This window comes from Hevea brasiliensis, chromosome 14, assembly GCF_030052815.1.
Source record: "Hevea brasiliensis isolate MT/VB/25A 57/8 chromosome 14, ASM3005281v1, whole genome shotgun sequence".
NCBI lineage: Eukaryota > Viridiplantae > Streptophyta > Magnoliopsida > Malpighiales > Euphorbiaceae > Hevea > Hevea brasiliensis.
In genome coordinates, this window is record NC_079506.1 from 74,901,674 (window position 1) to 74,910,931 (window position 9,258).

At 36.9% G+C, this 9,258-nt stretch overlaps 1 non-coding gene across 1 annotated transcript; it reads right to left on the bottom strand.

Moving 5' to 3' along the window:
- Window positions 1–3,432: 3,432 nt before the first annotated feature.
- On the bottom strand, window positions 3,433–3,540 carry LOC131173620 (small nucleolar RNA R71). The gene has a single exon (XR_009143933.1). It is a non-coding gene; the product is annotated as a small nucleolar RNA R71 (small nucleolar RNA).
- Window positions 3,541–9,258: the final 5,718 nt, after the last annotated feature.

A 9,258-nucleotide genomic window follows, 5' to 3' on the forward strand; every position in this document is an offset into this window, starting at 1 on the left:
TTGCTAACCTTAACATCTTCTCAATGATTGGTTGATCTAAATACCAAGCTAACCCTTTGGTCTCCCACGAGCAGGCATGGCTCAAGGTCCAAAGATACAATAATTGAATGCACCACTTGATAATTCCTTTACCCTGTTATCGGCAATATGTTAGAGTCAAGAAGGTTTTAACGAGGACGACGAGGATTGGATTGATATTCTTCTTTTCTAATGCTCAGAACAACTCTACAACACTTTGGGTAATAACTTCCAGAGGTCCGTGGATCATGATCAACCCATAAATACTTAGAACTAATGTTGGCAAGGCCATTTCCCATTTTTCATTCTGAACATGTTGGTCTAGATTTTTCTTGATATAATCCCAAGACCACCCATGTGAATTGCCCTTGATATCTTCTTTTGCTTTTGCCTCCTCTGTCGGGATTCCTATTATGTGAACAAATCGCTTCCATGTTTGCCTATAATCGAGATGCAGATAAATGTGGTTTTGAGCCTCATAAGGGATCTCCAATAGTGCCTGATACTCTTCTATTATTGGCGTTGTATCAATATCATTAAAGGAAAAGATCCTATAGCCAAGTTTCCAAGTAGACAATATAGCCTTCAGTGCAGGAACTTGTACTTTGACCTATATTAAGGGGGAAATTTTCCCATACTTCTCCTCAAACTTTGCTTGGGCATGGGCTGGCAGCGATTTCCAACTATTTAGTAGACCATCAAGACTAGCCACTCTGACTTCAATCTTGTTAGGGTCGAAGGGAGACAATGGATTAACCTCTGCTTCTACTTCTTTCGTCTGTAAAGACTCTGAGTCATGAATCAATTTAGACCACCGTTGAGCATTTTGTTCTTGCTTTGAAATTTCTTCAATCGACTGACTCAAAGATGCCATCTAATTTTTTTTCCTTTTTACCCTCTGCAATCACTCGACTTATAGCACTTGGAATAAAAATAGACCATAAAAATAGATGCATAATTTTGGGTAATTTTGAATTATATTGTTAGAGGCAATAATGTCTATACACCTATCGAAGTGGGAAGGTATTTAGACTACCTTGACGGTATGATTCAAAATTACCAAAAGATATGAAATAGAGTAAGAAAGAATGTCCCTTTTGTCCTAAAATGGGGTAACCCTAACACCGGGTTGGTGCTATCTAATCGGATGGTTCTATTCTTAGGGGTGGCTTACTATGGCTTTTGACTAATGTGAAGGTTAATACACATGTATCATATAGATGTTTTTAAGTACAATTGTATAGTGTTTCATAGCATTTAGATAAGTAATCTCATGTATAATCATTGATTTCATCAACTTTTGTAAATTCCATTGCCAAGATCTAAATTCTATGTTTTCTATATGTTTCAAGGTGTTTTGAAGAAGTTCCAAGGCATAGGAGTAAAGAAGAAAGCTTGGAAAGACCAAAGACAGAGAAGTGTTGTTGATACACTTTACACGGGTCGTGTAATCAAAGCCACATACCTTTGTAACTTACTGCCAGGAGAAAGAGAAAGAGCTAAGGAAGAATTAAAGTACACGGGCCATGTACCATGCCCTGTGTAAAACATGAAGACCCGTTTAAGTCTCTGCCGGGCCAGGATTGAAGATTTACCCAAAGTACAAAGTACACGGGCCATGTAATTAGGCCCGTGTAACTATTTGAGGTCTATGTAAAGTCCTGTCTTGATATAAGATACAACAATTCAAGCTCTAGTAAGTTACATAGCCCTAAGCCATGTAGTGACACACAGGCTGTGTATCATGCGACAACCAGTTTCCTGATTTGGCTCCATTTCTAGTTTTTGATAGAAAAAGAGAGACTTTTAATACTGTTAGAACTTTGAAAACCTAACCATAGACATTTTCTATAAATAGAAGCAGTAGACAGCAGAGAAAAAGGGGGAGAAGATCACCTTCACTATTTTCACATAGCCGTTTAGAAGAATAATGCATCGACATTAAAGAGGAACCCTCAGCTGAAGTTCCATGAGATCAAAGCTACAGATTCTCTTCGATTCTTTTGTTCTATTTCTTTAAGCAGACTTTTTATGTTCTTTCATTTTATTTTCACTATGTTTGTTAAACTCACCGTGAGTGAGTAATTCCTTTATTCTAGGATTAGGAGAGTAACACTTGTGATCGTTATTATGGATCAATATTAAGTTTCTGTTTATTGGATCTGAGCTTTGCCCTTTGATTTAATATTCTGTATTCTTAATGCATGCTATGTGTTGCTACCCACCTAGACATGATAAAAAATACTAATTAAAGAACTTAAAGGTGAAGGTTAGCATTGAAAAATCAGAATATTAACTTAGGAAATCTAACCTAGAGATAGGCTGAAATCCTTCGTGGAGTTTTATAATTAATCATAGATCTTAAAGGGTTTTAATTAATTTAATCACCACGAAAGTAGGGTTTAGGTTAATTAGAATACACCTTGGGTGTCTTGAGAGAGGACCTAGGATATCTTAGGATTAATTTCCATCAAAGCAACGATTCTCAATCCAAATACACATGATCAAAATCCATAGTAAGATTGCAGTGTGAAATCTTAATTCTGGAATTACTTTTATAAATAGTTTAATTCAAAATTTACTTTTAGCATCCAAAATAGAATTAACTCACTCTTCATCTATATTCGGTAGCCTAAATAGTCAGAATTACTGTGTAGCTTGGTATTTGCTAACTAAATTCCTCGTGGGAATGATACTTCACTCATTACTTTATTAATTGTTAACGATTCGTGCACTTGCAGTGGTTGTAAAACCAGCAAACAAGTTTTTAGCGCCATTGTCGGGTAATTTATTTTTAGCAATATTACACAATAGGCACTTTAGCTAATTTAGGCGTTTATTATTAGTGTTTAAATTTACTTAATTAATTCTTTTATTTTCTCTCAGGTATTTGGTTTGGTGCATGACCAGAACAAAGCCAGAGGAAGAAGTTTTGGACTTGGACCCCGAAACAGATAGAACTCTAAGAGCCATCAGGAGAGAAAGGAGTCACCAAGAACAAGATCAAGAAAATCCAGAAACTCCAATCATGACCGATAATAACAACAGGCCAAGACTCTTGAGGGACTATGGAGCTCCATCTATACAAGGATTCCAGCCCAGTGTTATAAGACCTGCAGTGGAAGCCAATAATTTTGAACTGAAATCAGCATGGCTCTAGATGATTCAATAAACCCAGTTTGTGGTTTACCAATGGAAGATCCACATTATCACCTCCAGTGCTTCCTCGCCCTATGTAATACATTTAAGATGAATGGAGCCACTGATCAAGCTATAAGACTCAAAGCATTTCCATTCTCCCTTCGAGATAGAGCGAGGAAGTGGTTACTTTCTCAACCAGCTGGAACATTCACCGCTTAGGAAGACCTCTCACAAGCTTTTCTAGCAAGGTATTTCCCACCTGCAAAAACTGCAAAGTTGAGAGTTGAACTTAATACCTTCAAACAAAAAGGAAGGTGAATCACTTTATGATGCATGGGAGAGGTATAAAGACCTACAGAGGGAATGTCCACACCATGGCATAGAGGATTGGCTCCTAGTTCATAATTTCTATAATGGGTTGTTGCCTTCCATAAGATGCACAGTAGATTCAGCTGCAGAAGGTGACCTAATAGAGAAAACAGTAACACAAGCACTTGAACTTCTGGAGAGGGTCGAGGATCACAACTACGAGTGGTCAAATGAAAAGGGAAATACAAGGAGAGTAGCAGGGGTCCTGGAAGTGGATGCCCTAAGCATGATAAATGCTCAATTTGACTAGCTCACAAATAGGCTTGACAGAATGCAAGCCAACACTATTGGAACAAACAACCAACACTGCGACAGCTGCGAAGGAGGATATATGACTTCGGAATGTAACAACTTCAACGAATCCTCCACAGAATAGATGAACTATGTAAATAATGGAGGAAACTTCAATCAGAGGCAGCTCAACAACCCATATTCAAATACTTACAACCTTGGATGGAAGAATCACTCTAATTTCTCATGGTCCTACTCGCAGAATCAGCCAATGAACAAACAGCAAGGGTACAGACCACCAGCACCCCCTGGGTTTCAGAACAGAGGACAAAACTTTGCACAGCCACCACTACCTCCTCAACCTTAATAACCTGAATCAAAGTTGACCATGGAATCCATAATGGAAGGCCTCCTAGCAGCTCAACAATAATAGAATGAAATGATCAAGCAGCTGACTTCTAGAATGGACCAACTTGCTACTCACAATAAGATACTTGAAAATCAAATTGCTCAGTAAGTAGGTTCTTCAAGCAAAACTGCTGGTAAACTGCCTAGTTAACCAGAGATGAACCCAAAAGAACATTGTAAGGCAGTTAGATTGAGGAGTGAAAGAATTCTAAAACAACCAGAGGAAAAACCAACAGAGGAAACCTTTGATAAATTTGAAAGCCAAGCAGAGAAGAAAGAGGAAGAAGTAAAAAAGGATCAGGAAGAGGAAGCAAGGAAGAAAAAGAAGCTACTAGAGCCATATCAGCCTCTCCTACCATTTTGCTCAGAGATTCCAGAAAGCCAAATTGGACAAGCAGTTTGGAAAGTTTTTAGAAGTTTTATAGAAACTCTATATCAACATTCCCTTCACCGAAGCACTTTCTCAGATGCCATCCTATACCAAATTCCTTAAGGAAATTCTGTCAAAGAAAAGATAGTTGGAGGACTATGAGACTATTGCTCTAATAGAGGAATTCAGTGCCATGCTGCAAAACAAACTACCTCCAAAGATGAAGGATCCAGGAAGCTTCTCCATATCTTGTCTCATTGGCGATAAGAAAATAGACAAGGTGCTCTGTGATCTTGGGGCAAGTGAGAGTCTAATGCCTCTACCAATATGTCAAAAGCTGGAGATCGGAGAACTCAAACCCACAACAATTTCATTGCAATTGGCTAACTGATCTATTAAATATCCCATGGGCATACTTGAGAACATCCCTATCAAGGTAGGCAAATTCTTCATTCCAGTTGACTTTGTTGTTCTCGAAATGGAAGAGGATGTTCAAATCCCTATTATCTTTGGAAGACCTTTCTTAGCAACCACCAGAGCAATCATAGACATAAAAAATGAGTGGCTAACTCTCAAGGTAGGAGATGAAGAAGTGGAATTCAACTTGTTCAACACGATGAAACACAAATTTGAACCTGATGAATGCTTTAAAATTGATACGGTTGATAAACAAGTTGAAGAGGAATCACGTAAAGCGTATCCTAAAGATCCTCTTGAAGCATGCTTATTGCACACTCACACTGTTGATAATGAAAACACAGAAATTGCAGTTTGTGCACAATATTTAGCAACTCATCCATCCCTACCCTTGGCTCAAGCTTTCAACGTGGAGGAGCTAAAGGAGAAATAACCTAAAAGCAAGCCAGAGAACAACACTGAACAGGTAGAACTTAAACCTCTCCCCTCCTCACTAAGGTACGCATTTTTGGACTCAAACTCTAAATATTCTATTATTATCAATGCTAACCTGTTTGATATTGAAAAGAAAAAGTTGCTAAGAGTACTTAGGACCCATAGCAAGGCTATAGGGTATAAAATAGAAGACCTGAAAGGGATTAATCCCTCGATTTGCATACATAGGATACCCATGGAGTAAAACAGTAAACCCACTATTGAACACCAAAGAAGGCTTAACCCAAACATGAAAGAAGTAGTTAAGAAAGAAATTATGAAACTATTAGATGCAGGTATTATATACCCAATTTCTGATAGTAAATGGATTAGTTCAGTACATGTAGTGCCCAAGAAAGGCGAGACAACTGTCATCTAGAATGCAAACAATGAACTGATCCCTATTAGGGTAGTCACTGGTTTGTGCATGTGCATAGATTATAGAAAATTGAATAGTGCTACTAGAAAAGACCTTTTTCCTCTTTCTTTCAGCGACCAAATGCTAGAAAGGCTAGTAAAATATTCCTACTTTTGTTATTTAGATGGGTATTTAGGATTCTTTCAAATTCCTATTCACCCAGAAGATCAAGAAAAGACTACATTCACATGTCCTTACAGAACCTTTGCATATAGAAGAATGCCTTTTAGTCTTTGTAATGCCCCTGCTACCTTTCAAAGATGCATGATGGCTATTTTTTTTATTATGTTGAAAATATCATGGAAGTCTTTATGGATGATTTTTTTGTCTATGGAACTACTTTTAATGATTGCTTAGCTAACTTATCCAAAGTGTTGCAAAGATGTGAAGAATCGAACCTGGTCCTGAATTGGGAAAAATGTCACTTCATGGTAAGAGAAGGCATAGTCTTTGGTCATCTGATATCATAAAGAGGGATTGAAATTGACAAGGCGAAAGTTGAGATCATTGAAAAAATGTCACCACCAACATCAGTAAAAGAAGTGCGAAGTTTTTTGAGACATGCAGGCTTTTACAGAAGATTCATCAAAGATTTTTCCAAAATAGCTAAACCATTGACAAATTTATTAAGTCAAGATGTTTTCTTTGATTTTGATGAAAATTGCCTTGCTTCTTTTAACAAGATAAAAGAGGCCTTGATCTCAGAACCTATTATGCAACCACCTGATTAGGAGCTACCATTCGAAATCATGTGTGATGCAAGTGATTATGCTGTGGGAGCAGTACTCAGACAAAGGAAAGATAGAAAACTCCATGCCACTTACTATGCCAATAAGACACTTGACGATACACAAATCAACTACGCTACCACAGAAAAGGAATTCCTAGCAGTAGTGTTTGCAATTGACAGATTCAGATCCTATCTTTTTTGAGCAAAAGTCATTGCATACACAGACCATGCTACTATTAGATACCTTTTGAATAAAAAGGAAGCAAAGCCAAGATTGATTCGATGGATCATATTACTTTAGGAATTTGACCTTGAAATTAAGGACAAGAAGGGGGTCGAGAACGTGGTAGCTGATCATCTCTCAAGGCTGAGACACGAGGACTTAGAAGAAACTGAAGAGTTGCCAATAGATGACTCATTCCCTGATGATTACCTATTAGGCTTATCCCAAGTTCCATGGTTTACTGATTTTGTGAATTTTCTTATATACAGGGTTTTGCCACCCAACATGTCTTACCAGCAAAGGAAGAAATTTCTGTATGATGTGCGATTCTACACATGAGAGGAACCTCTGCTATACAAGAGATGCAATAATAGGCTGATAAGATGATGCATACCGGAGGAGGATATATAACGCATTCTCCAGCACTACCATTCATCACCATATGGAGGACACTTTAGTATCACAAAAACAACAGCTAAAATTTTGCAAGCAGAATTTTACTGGCCTAATCTATTTAAAGATGTGAGATCATTCATGCTAGCTTGTGATTAATGCCAAAGAACAGGTAACATTTCTAGAAGGATTGAAATGCCACTGCACGACGTACTTGAAGTAGAGCTATTTGATGTGTGGGGGATAGACTTCATGGGCCCATTCCCCTCTTCCTTTGGAAATAAGTATACTTTGGTTGGTGTTGATTATGCATCAAAATGGGTAAAAGCAATAGCCACGCCAACCAATAATGCCAGAGTGGTCACAAGGTTCCTTAAGAAGAACATCTTCACAAGATTTGGCACACTATGAGCAATCAGCGATGGAGGAAGTCACTTATACAACCAACAATTTGAAACACTATTGAAGAAGTATGAAGTGACTCACAAGATGGCCACACCTTATCCTCGTCAAATTAGTGGTCAAGCAGAAATTTCAAACAGGGAGCTGAAACGAATGCTAGAGAAAATAGTAAACCGCTTAAGGAAGGATTAGTCTGTAAAGTTAGATGATGCATTATGGGTATACCGCACTACATATAAAACTCCAATTGGAACAACACTCTTTTGATTGATTTATGGGAAATCATGCCACCTCCCTGTCGAACTTGAACACAAAGACTACTGGGCAATTCAGACCCTGAATTTTGACCTCAAAGTTGCTGGTGAAAAAAAGACTCCTATAGCTCAATGAGTTGGACGAAATAAGGTAGGATGCATATGAGAATGCCCAAATCTTCAAAGACAAAACCAAAAGATGGCATGACAGATGCATAACAAGAAAAAAAATAAAAGTAGGAGCCCTTGTCCTGCTCTTCAACTCTAGGTTAAAACTTTTTCTAGGGAAGCTGAAGTCAAGATGGTCTAGGCCCTTTAAGGTTATGAAAGTCTTCCCGCATGGAGTTGTAGAGATTTGGAGTGAAACCTCAGGTGCATTCAAAGTGAACGGGCAAAGGCTGAAGCCATATTTTTAGGGAGAACCCATAGAGAAGGTGTGACACCCTTTACCCGTCTACAGTGTAGCCGAGCAAGGCATGTCACAATCGGTGCTGGAGCACCCTATCTTATCTTACTTTATTCCTTTAATAATTTTATTCTCGTTATATTTTAATATCAATTATTTTTCTAAGGAGAAACTAGCGGAATTTCCCCTATTTTATTATCGTTTGGCATATTTCACTATTTACATGTTTAAAAATCTAAATAATATTTTACAATAAAAATCTCATCCATTATTCTCATAATCATCTCATATTTCAATATCATCCATGTATTTCAATTTCATATTCATTTCCATGCATTTCCATTCATGCACAATTTATCTATAGAAATTCTCAAGTTTTATTAATTTTCATAATTTACAGACTGATTACATAAATTCATAATTTACATGATCTATAAATTAATTACATATGAAAAAGCTAATTTATTAATTTACATCACATACCTATTAATTACATTTTCATAATCTACATTACAATACTATAACTAAGCATTTTATACAAAATACAAATTATGACCTATATGGGCCCTATCTACATGCATTACTGAGGAGGTGACAACCTTGAACACTCTGCAGATCAGAACTCCAAAATCTCAGTCTAATGTCCACTGGGTTTTATCTTTAGTATCTGCTCGAGGAAATAATCCATCGCGCTAAGTCTTGTTGCTTAGTGGTGCGATAATATAACAAAGAAAATAATATACAATAAAGATAGAAATGGATCATAATTTGGATGCTCTAGAATTTAATCTAATTTAATATAATACTTCTAGTACCAATTATCTTTTGTTCTAATTTATTCCTCTTAAGAAGTAATTTATTCCTAAATTCACAGTAGTAAAATACTTATATCTCTTTTTGCAAATCTTTTTTATCGTTTCATTCAATACTTTTTAGGTTATCATAGATTATTTCATAATAATTAAATTTTAATATTATTTCAATTCATTTCAATTCTTTCTACT